Consider the following 20,270-nt stretch of genomic DNA (forward strand, 5'->3'; position numbering starts at 1 on the left):
TATATATTCTTTCTTGACTTCACACAGAAACAGCAACGCATGCGGCATGACATCGCTTTGTTGGAGAGACTCTATTGATTAAATGCCGGCAAAGTAGAACACCGAAGCAGCTTGAAGTGGAAAGCACAAGTATGTCTGCGGTCTGGAGATATAATGTTGATGACGACAACATTGCTATAGAAAACTGTGAGATATGTAAACTTGGGATTGCTGGCCATGTATTTTAAGTTGAGGTTCTATTTGTTTTTAAATTAGATTTTTTAAATATTTTCTGTTGCACTAAAGTCCAAAAGTAAAGAATTTACATGTATGTCATTTATTACTTGATTGTTCAAGCTACCACAAAGAAGTGTTCTGTTTGTTAACGGAGTTGTTAAATGTTAAAATAAGGTAAATTAAATGAAAATAAGGAACATCCTGGATCTGTTTCTTTGCTCTTCTTTATTCTTTTTATGTATTATAGAAGTATCAGATCAGGTTTCAGTATCGGTAGATACTTAAAATCAAATGACTTGGACTCGAGGGCAAAAAAAAATTATCGACATCCCTAGTATAGAATATAAAGTCATGTAGCAGTGGAAAAATAATCAATATTGTGCATGACTCCCATTAGCTTGGAGGACTGCATCCATTTATCTCTGCAATAACTCAAATAACGCATTAATAAAGTCATCTGGAAAGGCAACGAAAGTGTTCTTGCAGGACCCCCAGAGTTCATCAAGATTCTATGGATTCATCTTCAATGCCTCTTCCTTCATCTTACCCCAGACACATTCAATAACGTTCACTTTGGTGACTGGGCTGGCCAATGTTGGAGCACCTTGACCTCTTTGCTTTCAGAAACGTTGATGTGGAGGCTGAAGTATGAGAAGGAGCGCTATCCTGCTAAAGAATTTGCCCTCTTGTGTGGTTTGTAATGTAATGGGCAGCACAAATGTCTTGATATCTCAGGCTGTTGATGTTGCCATCCATGTTGCCATCTCATATGCCCCCATACTGAATGTAACCCCAAATCATGACTGTTCCTTCACCAAACTTTACTGATTTCTGAGAGAATCTTGGGTCCATGCGGGTTCTAATAAGTGTTCTGCAGTATTTGTGATGATTAGGATGCAGTTCAACAGATGATTCATCGGAAAAAATTACCTTCCGCCACTTTTCCAAATGATCAGCTAGAAGTCGTTATTATTTGTTGCGCTTACAACTGAGATTGATGACAAGACTTTTGTCAGGTAGTGTAGTTGAACCTTCATTGGAATGATGGGTTTGGAATGACAAGTAATTAAAGTAAAAAGACTGAGTAATTATTCATTCATTCATTTTCTTTTCGGCTTAGTCCCTTTATTAATTAGGAGTCGCCACAGCGGAATAAACCGGCAACTTATTCATCACATTTTTTACGCAGCGGATGCCCTTCCAGCCGCAACCCATCTCTGGGAAACATCCGTACACACTCATTCACACACATACACAACAATTTTAGCTTACACCCAATTCACCTGTACTGCATGTCTTTGGACTGTGGTGGAAACCGGAGCACCTGGAGGAAACCCACGCGAATGCAGGTAGAACATGCAAACTCCACACAGAAACACCAACTGACCCAGCCGAGGCTTGAACCAGTGACCTTCTTGCTGTGAGGCGACAGCACTACCTACTGCGTAATTAATAATAGAATTTTCATTTTAGTGTGAATTAATACTTTAATAGACAACACAAATTATTTGCCAAGAAAACAACTAAAACAAATTACATATCAGTATCAAATAATGTTTAAAATATAATTATGCATGCTCATTTGTTCTAATTGTATGCATAGTGGTAGCACTTAATTTTTCAAACAGAATACAAAATAATAATAACAATAATTAAATCCTTTGTTTGTCATACATGTATCATCATTCACCATACTAAACTTTCTACAAACCTAACCAAATATTTAATATTTAAAGGACTTTGTATACTAATGATCACATGGACTAGTGTTTACTGCAAGTGTTTGACCTAGAAACTGCAGTAAGACATACACTATATTAGAAAATTTAGCTTTTACAGGTACATCAAATTTAATGATATTCCAATCTTAATCTGTAGGTTTTAATATGGAGCTGGCTCACTCTTGCAGATATTCAACTCTTCAGGGAAGGCTTTCCACAAGGTTAAGAAGTGTCTGTATGGGAGTTTCACTGATGTTGGATGAGAAGGTCTGGATCAACAGTTTCCACTCTAATTCATCCTAAAAGTGCTCATTCAAGTTGATGTCAGGACTACGTGCAAGTCAGTCTATTCCATATATTCTATATATGCAGTCAGGCAAGTACTATTGTTACGACAACCACCAAACTTAAACTTATGCATCGGATTGCCAGGAATTTCACTATTGGATTTATCACATTGGTAACAACCTATCAAGATAGCATACTTGAATTCACCGAGCTCCTGAGAGCAATCTATTCTTCCACCTTTGTTTGTAGAAGCAGTCTACATTGTATACATGTAGCAATGAAAGTGATTGGAACACCTGAAAGAGTCATATGCACAGAAGTGTTTATATTTTCAATAAGGTTCATAAGGTTTCTACAGCATTGACCAGAGGTCACAGTATACAATAAACCACCAGTGCAGGTAAATTTTTCACCCAGCCAAAATTCTGTTTAGAAATGGCTGGTTTCATGCCACTGTTAACAAGATGTGTCTAGACTCACTAAATTATTATTTCTAATCATCAACTATATTTTATCCTGATTTAGTTTGATGTTTTTTTAATGCAGGTTACAGTTTAATTTTCATAACAGTAGGTGATAACTGGCCAGACAGAATCTGTGGGCGTTTTTTGCTATTTCTGCGAAAGATTTTGTAAAAAAATCTGCGGATTTATGTGGAATCCAAGCCAAGGTTGCATGTTGGCAGTTTTCAAACTGGTTCCTCTGCCATTAGTCGAACAAACAGATAGACCCTCCACAATTGATCAAGTTTGATTGTACCAGCATTGTCATGGTAGTCTTCTTAAATAAAAACAGAAAAAAGTATAAAAAGGCTAAAAGTAAATCAACCAGCAAATTAACTTGTTGCTAACTTTCACAGAAAGAGTAAGAAGCGAGAGACTTACAGTAGCAGCAGAAACAAAGTGATATATGGACTCCAACCACTACTCCAACCATTACCTACTCTAACCACTTCTGGTGGAAATTTAAATTTGATATATTATTCTATAGTTTTGCAAATACTGCTGTTTTCAGGCTTATAACTAATCACTGAGACATTAATTTTCTATGTAACACAATGCTAAAAAAAAATTCCTTCAATATAAGTTCTAACGTGAAAAATGATCAACATTATAATTAGGCTTTCGCTTAAGATTTAAAATTGTGCATGACAGAAATAGTTGCTTAGACAGACACACAGGTTTTTGAGACTCTGTTCTATTTATTACACAATGATACCATCGAAATGTTTAATACATTTAAAAGCAAGAGCTATAACACTGACATATATTAAACAACTGATCTTTTCTAAGTATAATACAATACACTACTATCAATACAGCGTCATGGTGGCGTAGAGGGTAGCACGATCGCCTCACAGCAAGAAGGTCGCTGGTTCAAGCCTCGGCTGGGTCAGTTGGCACTTCTGTGTGGAGTTTGCATGTTCTACTCATGTTGGCATGTTTCCTCCGGGTGCTCCGGTTTCCCATACAAGTCCAATAACATGCGCTATAGGTGAATTAAATAAGCTAAATTGTCCGTAGAGTATGTGTGTGAATAAGTTTGTATGGATGTTTCCTAGTGATGGGTTGCATCTGGAAGGGCATCCGCTGCGTTAAACATATGCTGGATAAGTTGGCGGTTCATTCCGCTGTGGCAACCCCTGATTATTAAAGGGACAAAGCCAAAATGCCAAGAATTTTATGTTCAGTCCACTTAAATTTATAAATATATAACTAACAAGTTAACTTAATTCCTTCATTTTGTCCAACACAAATGAATTATATGGAACCCAGCCATTTTACATAGTATTTTACATTTAAAAAATACATTTAAAGTTTTATAAAATGGAAAATTTCTAAAGTAGCATTCACTAACTTCATAGTATTTATTGTTCCTATTATGTGGATGTTTTTCCACATTTTTATAACACTTGTTTTGTCTTCAACAGAAGAAAGAAATTCATAAAGGTTTAGAACTACTCGAGTATGAGTAAACAGTGAGGAAATTAACATTTCTGAGTCAACTATTACTAAACAAGTCTTTATATTAATGTTGACCCATTTTTACTACAAAGTAAGACACATACAGTGGCAGTAGCAACCCTTATTTAATGTAATACCTGTCAGTGGGTAAAATAAATGGATGTGTGGCACATTTTAGCAAACCATAGCCTGTTATTAGTGGTAAGAAGTGGGGTAATGTAAACTAGTAGTTTGTGGAGAAATTATGGAAGGGAAAGACAACATCACCAATGAAACCTTTTCTAAGGGTTTTCTGCTAAAGAACTCCTGATAACTAAACTCATGAAGACATTTTAAGAAATAAAATGACCAGTCATTTAAACTAAGAGGAAGATTAAACTGTTTAACTATATCTTTATAGCTTATATAACCATGTACTGTAAGTATCCATGTATATTTTTAGTACTTTTAGTATATGGACATCATGGTGATAGCACTATTTATTGAAATTAATTTAGATGTCACTGCAAGATATTTACAAAACACAATAAAGTTATTATGTTAGCCAGCATCTCTTGTCATATATCTTTAAAAATGTCCAAAATAACATGTTTTTGTTACATTAGTATTCCATCATCTATTGTTAGTGGTGAATTGCGTCAATCCACAACCCACATTTGTGGGACTTTTTGAGATTATGCCATGTTAATTCAGTGTTTTTTTTAACCGTGTCAAAATCTCAAAACAAAAATTGAATGCCCAGTGTCATCCAAAATTATATTAACACTCAGTTTTTATAATGCTTTTATACTTATGTAAGTTCAAATTTATTGTACCTTTAAAAATTCTGCATCTCTCACATGATTGCCCACTAAAGCTTAGCTTATCCAATACCTGGATGGGAGACCACAAGCTAGGTTGCTGCTGGAAGTGGTGTTAGTGAGACCAGCAGGGGTGTGGTTCCTAATGCCCCAGTATATTTAATCCAGGCCCATTCTGAAAACATACCTTTATATATATTTCTGGAGACAGCCAAATACATCTCAGGAGCTACGTTTTTTTTTTAGCAGTTTTTGTTTTCACAAATTCACTAGAGGTTACTGTGTATGCGTTTTGAGATCTCAATTTTTTTCTCGCGAGTGCCATTCATGCCTGCTGCTCTCATTCATGTAAATCCACCAGAGGCTGCTGTTGACTGACTGTTTGACTGAATGAATGACTGACCAATCGACTGACCCACCTGCCTCCTTTCCTAAACCCAACCAACAGTTTTAAAAGGCAATGCAGAAAAAGGAAAGCCCTTGCCTAATTTTTACCACTTTTTCAGATTTTATCATGTTCTCACCCTGTTATTTATTTATTTATTTTATTTTTTTGGATTCTGTTTTTGTCTTACCTGCTTTCTGGACCCATTCCTCACCAGACTCAAACCCTGTCGTCGTGATCAACTCCTCTCTGCATCTCAAGTCCACCAACATACATGGTGAGCTAACTGGACAAAGTGGTAACAGCAGGAAAGCCATCCATACGGAGGTGGTCAGCTGGTAAGCGCGAAAAGGAATAACGTCATAACGCCTTGTAGTGTAATTTTAAAAAATCCCAGGATGTCCTTCGAAAAAGAGTAGGGGTTTAATCCTGGCATCCTGTCCAAATTTGCCTACTGGCCTATGTCCATGTCTCCTCTCCACTAATCAGCTGGTGTGCAGTCTGGCGCAATATGGCTGCCGTCGTGTCATCCAGGAGGATGCTGCACACTGGTGGTGAATGAGAAGATTCCCCTCAAAAATGTGTAAAGCGCTTTGAGTGTCCAAAAAATCGCTATATAACTGTAAGGAATTATTATTTTTATTATTATTAATATTAAAAGTTTGAATTTATATAATATATACATGTGTATTTTGTATATTAATGTATATATGTACTAATACACACATACTTTACATAAAATACAAAAATATACTAAAGAAATATGTTTAAGAATATATTCATATTGTATATATATATATATATATATATATATATATATATATATATATATATATATATATATATATATATATATATATATATATATATATATAAAATCGGATGATAGTTGTGCGATATTCCTTTAATAACAGCACTTGTACAACCTTCTCACCCTTGTGTATTACTCTGCCCACATAGAGTGACAGCAGATGAATAAACTTACTACAGTTTGGAAAATTTTGCAGATGTTGGACAACATTATGTACTTTTGAGGCTTTTTGATGCGAGAATGTAGTTGTTTAAATTGCATCTGTGCAGTTTATTTATAAGGATAGTGCCTATTTATAATTTCTGAGATACAGTGTGTCAATCCATCAACTAGAGAAAAGACAGTTGATGTTGTCCATCCACAAGAAGGCGACAGAGATCGCGTAATAAACCCTTAGAGGAGAAAAACTATCCATAATTTCAAACTACAGCTGATCAAATTATTATAAAACAGGTAAGTGACTTTCTAAGTCGATCTCTCTCTTTTGTATGTTGTAGTTTTTATACCATAATTGTAGTGTATTGAGCGTGAGATGGGACTCACATATAAAGAATGTATGTATTTTTTGTTGGCCAATCTTTGTATAACCCAGAGTTTTGGTTGGCCATCTGTTTGTTTCTAATGAGTCTCCTGTTTTTGTTACTGCAGACTAGTTCAGTAAAAAGAAAGAAAGAAGAAATGCCTGCATGTGTTTAGCATTTTTCACAATTAATCTTTTCTTGTATTGCCAATGTGAAATAAAGCTTGAGAAGAAAATCACAACAATAATCTGGTAGTGTTTGCACTGCTTTGGCTTTTTCAGGGTTAATTATTTTAATATCCAACTGCAACAGAGAAATACTGGGAAATTACTCTAGACTGATGGCATTTCATGCCGTTCAGCCTAATAATCTTAAAATGTAGGCAAAATCACTTGTTTTGTCATCATTTTAGACATTACGCAAGAAAATCAACAAAATACTAGCTTTAAAATGACGTTTGTGAATGAGCAATGATTTCTGTGGTTCTGACATCAGCTGCACATGTGAATGAATGGCAGAAGAAAGTAGTTCCCCATACAAATGATTTTTGAGACTCTCCGTTTGATTTTCTTTTTTATATACATGATTAGCAATGCGATATGGCTGTATATTGTCCCTGGGACACTACGCATGCCTCCCATCAGTGTTGATATACAGACATATAGCATTGCTACTCGTGTGATGTTGCTATATATATACAAATTTATTCAATATAGTCATGCATAAAATACACATACATAAAAACATTCACAGTAGCAAATAAATTTTGTAAATATGCACTTTTATTTTGGATGCAGTTAATCACAATTAATTGTCTGACAACACAAATTATTAAAATAAATTACTATGATAAAGGAATGCTGAGTTAATCTATAACCTTCAGTGTACATAAATAATACAGGACAATTGTTTAATCTAATGCTAAAACAAAAGGATGATTGGGAAAATGCATCCTGGTGTACACTTTTGAGAACCGAGAAATATGTGCTCGCAAGTACATATAGCAGCATTTAGTGTGTATATTTTGGGTGGGTCAGTCGATATCAAGCTGATAGATTATGCACGACAAGCCGATAGCCTCTGTCAGGGATGTGCACGAGAAGAATGTTCATATTTGCAGAAATATATATGACGGCCTCTGGTGGATTTACGAGAAATGGCACGTAGGACAAATTGTGCCTGAGTAATGAATTTCGAATCGTCAAAAATGTACATGGTGCCCTCTAGTGGATTTGTGAAAACAAAAACTACAAGATAACGAAGCCCAGGGTATATATTTATCAGTTCTCAAAAATGTAGTCCTAGGTACATGTTTCCAATGAGCCTGGGTTGCGTTAATAGGTATGAACAGCTGACTCATTGGACTATTAGTTTAGCCACATTCAATTTTGTTTTTGATGTAGTTAAAATTGTACTTCTGTACTTCATACAGTACTGCTGTTTATTGCAAAGGACACTAACCACCCCCTCCCCCTTCCCCAATCCACCAAAACTCATATACTGTACTGCTTTGATGTGGTCCCCATAGAGCACACACTATGCAAAGGCACTGAATGACCCCACTCTAACATATATACACTGGTGTTTTTTCCTCTCAACTTCCCGGCAAGGGGTCTGGAGGTGCTTATGTTGGATTGGACTGTCCCACCCAAAACTCCAGGAATTCCTCCATCTCCAGATCAGGTTTGCAAGTGTATCCTGGGCTGGAACCAACAGCTGTGAGGTGTGTCTCTGTTATGCATGACTTTGGAAGCTGAAAAACCTTTCCTCACATTCCTACTTCTTACGTGTGCAGGGATCCAGGTTCAACAAATAACATAGACACATATAAATATTCAAATGCAAATGTGTTTTAGTTAAGAGTCTTTTCATCTGTGGGACGGTGTTTGTTTTCAGTAAATTCCAATGTAATTTAACACTCCCAAGTCCATCAGTGACACATAAGCTTGGACAAAAGGAAAATAAATATATCTTGAATGCTTAGTTAAGACACATGGAACAAAACCTTCTGTTGCCTTTTTTTTACTCGTTTTAGGCCAGACCAGATCAACAATAAACTATTTACACCACATATTGTTTTCAATGTAATTGTTTTTATGTAATGTCTTAGCCAAAAATTGGGGAAAAACTTTTTTTTTCTAGCAGCATGACCTCAAATCCCTTAACAGATAATGGTTGCTACAAAAATATAGTATTTAGCTTAAAATGAGCAGGATTCGCAGTTTTCCCAGGCTTGGTAATTTATTGAAAGTTTTTTGGCTGACAAGCTGAATCACTAACTACGGAACCTCTGTCTACACTGAGACATGTTTTTATCCAACTTTGTATATTACACCATGCTGTTTTGTCTGATTTCTGGGGAAATAGATGAGAAAAATTCTCTTGGTTTGGAAAGGGATACTTTGGTTTCCTTTTCAATGAATTATGATGTTTTTGTGCTTATAAAACTAAAGATAAGAGGAAAACGTTGTCCATAAATTACTTACAATGGTTGTATGTTCAGTATATGGCATTTTTCTATTCATTTTTTGTATAATAAATAATCTAGGGGGGCGCGGTGGCATAGTGGTTAGCACTTTAGCCTCACAGTCGCTGGTTCGAGCCTCGGCTGGGTCAGTTGGAATTTCTGGGTGGAGTATGCATGTTCTCCCAGTGTTCGCGTGGGTTTCCTCCAGGTGCTCCGGTCTCCCTTACAAGTTCAAACACATGCACTATAGGTGAATTGGGTAAGCTAAACTGTCCATAGTGAGTGTGTGTGTGTGTGAGTGAATGAGAGTGTATGGGTGTTTCCCAGTGATGGGTTGCAGCTGGAAGTGCATCCGCTGCATAAAACATATGGATATATGGATAAGTTGGCGGTTCATTCCGCTGTGGCGACCCCTGATTAATAAATAGGCTAAGCCAAAAAGAAAATGCATGAATGAATGAATGACCTATGAGTATGAACTGTCATGAATTAATCTTTTTCTTTTATTGCCAATGTGAAATAAAGCTTGAGAAGAAAAATCCATGCTTCAGAGTGCCTCTCATTCATTTTTGACAAGAAATTAGCTAAGAAAAGGTAAGAGTTGTACTCTAATGTCTTGTGTTATGGTAGTGAATGAAATGCTGAATTGTGAATGAAAAGCTCTCAGTGAGACATTAGTTGTTTTTTTATTTATCAGTGGTCGCAACACCGTAATGAACCGTCAACTATTCCAGCATATGTTTTTTGCCTTTCCAGCTGCAACCAAGTACTGGGAAACACCCATACACTCTCATTCACACACGCACACATATCATGGCCAGTTTTGTTTACCCAATTCATCTATACTGCATGGTCCAAAATAGGTTTAAATATAAAAATGTTGCCACATTCAAATAAAGATTTAAAAATGTAGGTTAAATGTCAATAAATCAATTCGTATATATTCAGCTAATTGTTAGCATCTTACATACAGTCATGTAAAAAGATTAGAAACCTTATAAAATTTCATGGTTTTCAGGATGAGGTCTGGACTTTGACTGCACAATTGCATCTTGTTTTTTGTTCTTTTTTTGTATGCGGGCTAGATGTCTGGTGGTTAATGTTCTTATGGTTTGTTCAGCTGCAACGTTACAAACCTTGCAAAAATACTGCCTTGTTTCATTTATTTATTTATTTATTTATTTATTTATTTATTTATTTATTTATTTATTTATTTATTTATTTATTTATTTATTTATTTATTTATTTATTTTTAGAGAGGATAGGCTTCCCTCTGGGAACCCTTCCAAACATGCTGTAGTACTTGTCTGGTCTTATTCTTATTGTATTTTCATGAACTACTGGTGGTGAAGTCCTTGAGTTGTCTGGCATTATGGGCCCTATCATTCACCCGGAGCAAGGCGCGACGCAAATGTTATTTGCTAGTTTCAGCTCGAAGCAAGTGTCATTTTGACATTTTGCACTACGCTGTTTAAATAGCAAATGCATTTGTGCTCATATGTGCGCCCATAGGCGTTCTGGTCTAAAAAGGAGGTATGTTAAAGCGTATTGCTGGCGTGTTGCTATTTTGAGAAAATAAAATAGACTGCACAATAGACCAGCTGAGAGCAGGTCTAAAGTCCGGCGCAGCGTGCGTTAGTTGTGCGCCTCCCTTACACATTGCTTAATACACACCAGATGTACAACAATACGCAAATATATTAACAAATGAAAAAGAATTAAAGGAATAAAATATTACAAAAATTATTATTTTCTATATAAATATAAAAACACTGCGTTCATGCCTTCTTCAGTGTATTCATGACAATTTGGTTTTATATAATGTTATTGTTAGTAGTAGTAGGATTTATTATATGCATATTTATATTTGTTTTATTAAAAACAAGCTTAGATTTGCCCACCTCTCAGGTTTTAGACTATATGGGCACAGCATGTGTATTTGGATATAACTCAGTTGTTTGACCACCCTTCGATATTATTGTTCATTTATTCATTTGCTGGAAAATAGAATTGAATTTAGAAATAGTTTTGAAACAAATCTTTGTGCTTAACAAACAAAAATAATTATGTAGGCTAATGGATGTCTGTGCTTACAACATGTTTCCTTATCCACGAAAGAGAGTGAAAGTGAAAGTAAAGAATGAGGTGGCTCATTCTCACATTCTCAGTACTGTGGACTTCTGATATATTACTCCTGCTATATTGATGGCAGCAACTGCTGCTTAAAGATCATTGCTGATGTTTTTCCAACTTGGCAGTGTTAACACAAGCCTAAAGGCTCCAGACCAACAAACTGCCAAAGTGTCTGCTTTTATAGAGATGCACGCATGCACGCACTTGCTGGTGATCAGTTAATCAAAGGCATTTAATTGGCTGTCTTGACTGCTCTTAATGTTAAAGGAACCCTTCACTTTTTTACACTGCAAAAAAAAGTCATAACAATAAATGTTATGTTATGTATGGAGAAGCACTTTAGCATCGAGAGCAACGCCGTGTAAGTACATTTAGACCTGTTTTCAGTTGCTGTGTTTGGTTTGAGAACACTTAGACTTGTTTTCAGCTGGTTGTGCATAGTTGTTGGACATTTAAAATTGTTTTCAGCTATCTGTGTTTAGTAGTAGAAAGGTTAGCCACTGTTTCCTTTGTTACTATAAGAGCTTGTGTGCCGAGCCGGACGTTTTTTCGCGCGCCGCCGCTGCAAGTTTCGGGTGTTTTTTATACTTTGGAGGCGTGTCCAAACACCAGGTAAAGACTATATATTTGAGCACAGTGGGTTTAGCTAGCAGGAGAAGCACTTTAGCATCGAGAGCAACGCTGTGTAAGTACATTTAGACCTGTTTTCAGTTGCTGTGTTTGGTTTGAGAACACTTTGACTTGTTTTCAGCTGGTTGTGCATAGTTGTTGGACATTTAAAATTGTTATCAGCTATCTGTGTTTAGTAGTAGAAAGGTTAGCCACTGTTTCCTTTGTTACTATAAGAGCTTGTGTGCCGAGCCGGACGTTTTTTCGCGCCCCGCCGCTGCAAGCTTCGGGTGTTTTTTTTACTTTGGAGGCGTGTCCAAACGCCAGGTAAAGACTATATATTTGAGCACAGTGGGTTTAGCTAGCAGGAAAAGCACTTTAGCATCGAGAGCAACGCTGTGTAAGTACATTTAGACCTGTTTTCAGTTGCTGTGTTTGGTTTGAGAACACTTAGACTTGTTTTCAGCTGGTTGTGCATAGTTGTTGGACATTTAAAATTGTTTTCAGCTATCTGTGTTTAGTAGTAGAAAGGTTAGCCACTGTTTCCTTTGTTACTATAAGAGCTTGTGTGCCGAGCCGGACGTTTTTTCACGCCCCGCCGCTGCAAGTTTCGGGTGTTTTTTTACTTTGGAGGCGTGTCCAAACGCCAGGTAAAGACTATATATTTGAGCACAGTGGGTTTAGCTAGCAGGAGAAGCACTTTAGCATCGAGAGCAACGCTGTGTAAGTACATTTAGACCTGTTTTCAGTTGCTGTGTTTGGTTTGAGAACACTTAGACTTGTTTTCAGCTGGTTGTGCATAGTTGTTGGACATTTAAAATTGTTTTCAGCTATCTGTGTTTAGTAGTAGAAAGGTTAGCCACTGTTTCCTTTGTTACTATAAGAGCTTGTGTGCCGAGCCGGACGTTTTTTCGCGCCCCGCCGCTGCAAGTTTCGGGTGTTTTTTTACTTTGGAGGCGTGTCCATATGCCAGGTAAAGACTATATATTTGAGCACAGTGGGTTTAGCTAGCAGGAGAAGCACTTTAGCATCGAGAGCAACGCTGTGTAAGTACATTTAGACCTGTTTTCAGTTGCTGTGTTTGGTTTGAGAACACTTAGACTTGTTTTCAGCTGGTTGTGCATAGTTGTTGGACATTTAAAATTGTTTTCAGCTATCTGTGTTTAGTAGTAGAAAGGTTAGCCACTGTTTCCTTTGTTACTATAAGAGCTTGTGTGCCGAGCCGGACGTTTTTTCGCGCCCCGCCGCTGCAAGTTTCGGGTGTTTTTTACTCTCGAGACGTGCCCAGCTGAGCTCAATCAGCAAAGCTCTCAGGGGTGTATATAAGCGGCTAGTCTCACCACGGCAGCGGTCGCGGCAGCCTCTTGTGAAGCCCGACGAGGGTAAAGACCATCGACTCTACCTGCGCGACTCCATCGAGCAAAGACACCGACAAAGCACTTGAGTACTTTTTACTTTATTATTTTACTTTATCTCTGCACTCATTATTGTTTTCCTTGCACTTTATTATCTGTTTACTAATTCCTGTTGTTACTAACACTCGCAGAGCACGGGAGGTACGCTGCAGGCGCAACCCTCACAACCTTCGATCAATTCATGTATCTTCTATTTCACAACTCTCTCTCTCTCTGTGGGCCTCTGGAATTGTCAATCTGCTGTTAACAAGGCAGATTTTATTACCTCCATAGCCACTCATTCTGACTTTAACCTCATGGCTCTACATGAGACCTGGTTGAAACCGGATTACACTGCTACACATGCAGCTCTTTCTACTAATTTCTCTCTTTCCCACACTCCTCGTCAGACAGGGAGAGGGGGTGGGACTGGACTACTGATTTGCAAAAAATGGAAATTTACTCAGAGACCATCTCTGCCAAAAATCAGCTCCTTTGAAGTCCATGCAGTCACCATTATCCACCCCTTCAACATAAATGTGGTTGTCATCTACCGCCCACCGGGTACATTAGGTCACTTCTTAGATGAACTGGATGTTCTTCTCTCATCTTTTTCTGATTATGACACTCCCTTGTTGGTGCTAGGTGACTTCAACATTCACATTGAAAGACCTCAAGCTGCTGACTTCCAGACTCTGCTTGCATCTTTTGACCTCAAAAGAGCACCTTCTTCTGCTACTCACAAATCAGGTAATCAGCTAGGCCTTATCTACACTCGACATTGCCTCGCTGATCAAACACTAGTAACTCCACTACAAACATCGGATCATTTCCTTCTCTCTCTCAACATCCACATTACTCCTGAGCCGCCACACACTCCAACTCTAGTTGCCTTTCGCAGAAACCTACGCTCTCTCTCACCCAATAGACTATCCACCATTGTTTCAAACTCTCTGCCTCCATCTTGCAAACTCTCTGCACTAGACACGAACAGTGCCACTGATATACTCTGCTCCACGCTAGTATCATGTCTAGACAGACTATGTCCTCTTACTTCCAGGCCAGCCCGAGCCAGTCCTCCTGCACCCTGGCTCTCTGATGTTCTCCGTGAGCATCGCTCAAAACTTCGGGCTGCTGAGAGAAGTTGGCGAAAAACTAAAAATCCTGAACAGCTCATAACATACCAAACTCTTCTGTCTTCTTTCTCGGCTGAGGTTACTTCTGCACAGCAGACATACTTCCGTCAGAAAGTCAACAGTGCCACCAATCCTCACTTGCTTTTTAAAACATTTTCCTCCCTCCTCTATCCTCCTCCTCCACCCGCATGCTCCACACTCACTACTGATGACTTTGCTACATTCTTTTGCACCAAAACTGCAAAAATCAGTGCTCAATTTGCTGCACCTACAACAAACACACAAGATACACCACCAACACCACACACACTCACCTCTTTTTCCCAGCTCTCTGAGTCTGAGGTGTCCAATCTCGTGCTATCAAGCCATGCAACCACCTGTCCGCTTGATCCCATTCCCTCTCATCTCTTGCAAGCCATTTCTCCTGCAGTCATACCAACACTGACTCACATAATTAACACATCTCTTGACTCTGGTCTATTCCCTACTTCATTTAAGCAGGCTAGGTTAACCCCACTGCTAAAGAAACCCAACCTGGATCAAACGCTACTTGAAAACTACCGACCGGTATCCCTGCTTCCATTCATGGCCAAGATTTTGGAGAAAGTAGTGTTCAATCAGGTCCTGGCCTTTCTTACTCAAAACAACCTCATGGACAACAAGCAATCTGGCTTTAATAAAGGCCACTCAACTGAGACTGCCCTGCTCTCGGTCGTGGAGGATCTCAGACTGGCTAAAGCAGACTCTAAATCATCTGTCCTCATCTTGCTGGATTTATCAGCTGCTTTTGACACTGTAAACCACCAGATCCTGCTATCTACGCTGGAGTCACTGGGCGTCACAGGCACTGTTATTCAATGGTTCAGTTCTTATCTCTCGGACAGGTCATTCAGGGTGTCGTGGAGGGGAGAGGTGTCCAACCTACAGCATCTAAACACTGGGGTACCTCAGGGCTCTGTTCTTGGGCCACTTCTCTTCTCTATCTACACGGCATCTTTAGGAACAGTCATCCAGAAACATGGATTTTCCTACCACTGCTATGCTGATGATACCCAGCTATACCTCTCTTTTCACCCTGATGATCCCTCGGTTCCAGCTCGCATTTCAGCCTGCCTGTCAGACATTTCACACTGGATGAAAGATCATCATCTTCAGCTTAACCTCGCGAAAACGGAAATGCTTGAAGTTTCTGCCATCCCGACTCTTCACCATAACTTCTCAATCCAGATGGATGGAGCAACCATCACTGCATCCAAAATGGTAAAAAGCCTTGGAGTAACGATTGATGACCAACTAAACTTCTCTGACCACATTTCTAGAACTGCTCGATCTTGCAGATTCGCACTCTATAACATCAGAAAGGTCCGACCCTTCCTATCTGAACATACAGCTCAACTCATTGTTCAAGCTCTTGTTCTCTCCAAACTGGACTATTGCAACTCTCTGCTAGCCGGGCTTCCAGCTAATTCCATCAAACCTCTTCAGCTGCTTCAGAACGCAGCAGCACGAGTGGTCTTTGATGAACCCAAAAGAGCACATGTCACTTCGCTACTCACCCGTTTGCACTGGCTGCCAGTTGCTGCTCGCATCAAATTCAAAGCTCTGATGTTTGCTTACAAAGTGACCTCTGGCTCTGCTCCTTCGTATCTGCTCTCACTTCTGCAGATATATGTGCCCTCCAGAAACTTGCGTTCTGTGAATGAACGTCGCCTCGTTGTTCCATCCCTAAGAGGGAAGAAATCACTTTCCCGAACTCTCACGTTCAATCTGCCCAGTTGGTGGAATGAACTCCCTAACTACATCAGAACAGCAGAGTCACTTGCTGTCTTCAAGAAACGACTAAAAACGCAACTGTTTAGTCTCCACTTTCCCTCCAAATCTTAACTGCCTCTCTGGCTATACCACTAACTGTGCTCTCTCTCTCTCACAAAAAAAAAAAAAAAAAAATTAATACTGCTTTGCTTCTTAGACTTTACACACCTGAAACTTGTCTATAGCACTTGTTCACTCCTGCTCTTATAGTAGTGTAAATTGCTTCCTTGTCCTCATTTGTAAGTCGCTTTGGATAAAAGCGTCTGCTAAATGACTAAATGTAAATGTAAATGTTACTTCAACTCATTTTAATTAGTTAATCAGGTTTCAACTTAATATTTTTAGTCAGCTTAACTGATACTGAGTAGAGATGACTAGAAAAGTTCATTTGTCTCAACTAAAGAATTTTAGTTTTACAAGATTTTTTTTTACAATGTATGAACTTAACATCAGTAGTTAAGTTAAACCATTTTTACTGATCTCTGCATCTGGCGGGAGCATTAGACCATTAGCATCTCACTCAAAAAATAAATAAAATTTAAAAAAAAAAAACTTTCCTAACTAGAGCTTGACTCAGTATTTACAACGTGTACTATGGATGGCAGTGTACAAAGCCTGCGTCATCAGCACTCTGCTGTACTGGAGTGAGACATGGTCCACCTATGCAAGACGAGAGGAGACTGAACACCTTTCACCTATGAGGTCTGCGCTGTATCCTGGGCATTACCTGGCAGAGCAAAGTTTCCAACGCCGAAGTTCTGAATCGAGCCGGCCTTCCCAGCCTGTACACCATGCTCCAACAACGTCGCCTGCGCTGGCTTGGCCATGTACGCTGTATGGAGGATGGGAGAATCCCAAAGGACATCTTCTATGGAGAACTCTCATCCGGGAAGAGAACCATAGGGCGCCTGATTCTGCGATTTTAAAGACGTCGTAAAGAGAGACATGAAAGCCTTCGACATAAACACACAGTCTTGGGAAGACCTCGCAGCAGACCGCCCAAAGTGGAGGTGCACCCTGACCAAACAGCTCAAGGCAGGTAAAAAGAACATGATGTGTGCGGCGGAGGACAAGCGAGTTCGCCAAAAGGTGCGGAACAACGACAGCCTGGGAGCCACCTATCGATGTGACTTCTGCGGCAAAGAATGCCTCTCCTGTATTGGCCTCTTCAGCCACCAAAGACGCTGTCTCAGACAATCAGTCATGCCTCAAGATAAGAATTAGGATACGTCATCCATGGTCAACACTGACCAACGGAGGCCTCCTACTACTACTACTAGACCTACGAAAAATGAACAAATGCTATTTTGTAAGTCAATATGACAACGAATTATACTCTCATTCTGGTGAAATAATCAAGAAACTTTGCTGCTGTATCATGGCTGCAGCGGGAAACATAATATTATGCAGCACAGTTAGAAGACATTATTAGAAGACATGGGATCAACTTTCACTGCTATGCAGATGATACTCAATTATATATTTCAACTAAATCTGATGAGTCATCTGAACTGTCTAAGCTAACTGAGTGTATTAAAGATGTTAAAGACTGGATGACCAACAATTATCTTCTCTTAAACTTAGACAAAACAGAATTATTACCTATTGGGCCCAAATCCTGTACTCACCAGATCACACAACTCGACCTACAATTGGAGGAATACAAAGTTAGCATTAGCTCTACTATAAAAGATCTGGGTGTCATATTAGACAGCAATTTAACTTTTGAAAATCATAAATCACAAAAACTGCCTTCTTTCATCTGAGAAATATCACTAAGTTACGAAGTATGCTATCCATCTCAGATGCAGAAAAGCTAGTCCATGCTTTTATGACTTCAAGACTGGATTACTGTAATGCTCTGTTTGCTGGCTGCCCAGCATCCTCTTTTAATAAACTTCAGCTAGTACAAAATGCAGCTGCCCGAGTTCTTACCAGGTCTAGAAAATATGATCATATCACTACACTGGCTGCCTGTTAAGTTTCGTATTGAATTAAAAATATTGCCTAGAAATTGCCTATACATATCTATAAAGCTTTAAATAATCTAGCTCCTGTTTATCTAACCAACCTTCTGTCTCGCTACAATCCAACCTGCTCTTTAAGATCTCAAAACTCAGGGCTTCTGGTAGTACCAAGAATAGCAATGTCGAGTAAAGGAGGTTGAGCCTTCTCATTTATGGCTCCTAAACTCTGGAATAGCCTTCCTGATAACGTCCAAGGCTCAAATACACTCTTGCAGTTCAAAACTAGATTAAAGACCTATCTTTTTAGTAAAGCATACACTCAGTGCATCACTTGGCGGTATGATACATGAATGTGCTCCACACAGGTTTCTGCATCTCGTTTATATACACTATGAACAGCAGCTATGCTAATTATTCACTTTATTTTCTATTTCCACCTGGGGATACTCATCCCGAGGCCCTCAGACCACGCAGCGCCACTGATTCGATCCAAGACCAGTGACGAGATGATCCCAAGGTTTCCATAATCCTGGACCAGGCCGTATCCTGAGCAGCTGCTGTGGTGGTCATGGAGGAGTGGAGAGCATGAGACTGTTTCCTGTGATGCTCCAGGGACAGACGAGTCTTCGCTGAGGCCCAGCTTCCAGCCTCCGGTGCTTAGACTGCAGCTCTGCACGAGATGTTTGGCCAGTGGAGATATGGTCGTACCCATCTGAGCCTGGTTCTCTCAAGGTTTTTTTCTTCACTTTCGCCGATGGTGAAGTTTTATTTTTTCCTCACCGCTGTCGTCACTAGTTGGCATGGTTCGGGATATGTAGAGCTGCGCATCGATGGATTTGCTCTTCAGTGTTTGGACTCTCAGTAGTGATTATTAAAACACACTAAACTGAGCTAAACTGAACTGAACTTAAACTTTAAAAACTGAACTACACTGTTTCAGTTTACTATGATCTTTTATGTGAAGCTGCTTTGACACAATCTACATTGTAAAAGCATTATACAAATAAAGGTGAATTGAAAAGTTATCTAGTTACCTAGCTGGGGATTATTTTCAAGTGCTCCAGGATATCAATGCACCTGCTGCAGCCATGATACGGGTTAATTGTTATGCCAGAATAAGTGTTTAGTTTGATTTTACATACAACTCAAAGCTATGGAATTCAATAGGGCATCCTGACTTTTTCACATGACTGTATACAGGAGTGGGACTCCTTTTCAGCCCTAGAGTTTCAAGCCTTAGACTGGCCCACTTCAGTTCACGACTGACTATAGCCTATTAAAATAATGTCAATTCCAATTTAGTACTTCGCAGGGAAGATTTATTTGAACAGTTAACACAAAGTAATGTTTACAGTATCAGAATCTATGTTCCGTAAGAATTAGTGCTCATAAATATCCAAACATTGAAATTAAAAAACATTGGTAACACTTTATAATAACTACACACTATGAACCATTTATTAAGCATTAGCATCTAGTAAACTCATTATCTGTTAAGCATTAACTCCACATTAATAAGTGTTAGCAAGCAGTTAATAAAACATCTACAAATGCTGTAGTCTTGACTTACAACCACATTTATAATGTGCTTAATAATTGTACTTTCATACTTTAATGATTTATTTTTCATTACTAAATTAAGTATTGCATTATTTACAAACCAGTTATTTAAGAGTAGTTGGTTGTTTTTTAAAATCATTCAGAATCAGTGTTGCCAGATTGGGTGGTTTGAAATTACTTTTGCAGGTAAAAAATGACATGGGCAGGTAGTGAAAATTTGAGCGGTTTTGCAACGGCGTGTCCACCAGCCTTGGTCTGCCCTCATACACCTGTTTTGATCTCATAAAGAGATGCCATAGCCCCCGTTCTTTGCATACATACACAGAAACACCCCACCCATATCTCGCGTATCTCTTGACAAATGATTTTGCTCATGAGCAAGGTACCGCTGTTGGAGTCGAATGAATCACGTCATCTTTAACCTGCAGGCTGCAGTCATTTAGCTCATGGGGCTGTGAGTAAATAAATAAAAAGAGTTGCAATAAA

The sequence above is a fragment of the Danio aesculapii genome, chromosome 25 (genome assembly GCF_903798145.1).
Source record: "Danio aesculapii chromosome 25, fDanAes4.1, whole genome shotgun sequence".
NCBI lineage: Eukaryota > Metazoa > Chordata > Actinopteri > Cypriniformes > Danionidae > Danio > Danio aesculapii.